Here is a 407-nt window from a genome sequence, read left to right as displayed (position 1 = left end):
TACAAGTATTAAAAATTAAAACAATATATAGCATATATAAAATCATATTTTTCTCTTTTCATTTCATCTTTTTCTTTTTAAACATTAAAAAAAAAAACACAAAACAGATCACAAACCAAACAAACCTTGAATTCTTTAATTTTTCAATATATTGAATTTTATAATACATTAAAATATTCAAACTTTCTACTTTAATTTAATTCTTTAAACTAATATTCTTAAGACACCTCTATTTATAATCGAAACATACATGTGTTAACAATGAAAATAAAAGTATGAACTATATTTTTCATTAGAATATTGTGGCACTATTCTCATGATTCTTGCACAAAAGCACCATTTATTAATTAATGTATAGATATTTTATTAAAAGTAGAAAAAAATAAAAAGCGCTCCTTTTTACATGT

Source organism: Arachis ipaensis, chromosome B02 (assembly GCF_000816755.2).
Source record: "Arachis ipaensis cultivar K30076 chromosome B02, Araip1.1, whole genome shotgun sequence".
Taxonomy (NCBI): domain Eukaryota; kingdom Viridiplantae; phylum Streptophyta; class Magnoliopsida; order Fabales; family Fabaceae; genus Arachis; species Arachis ipaensis.
Note: the sequence above shows the minus strand (reverse complement) of the source record.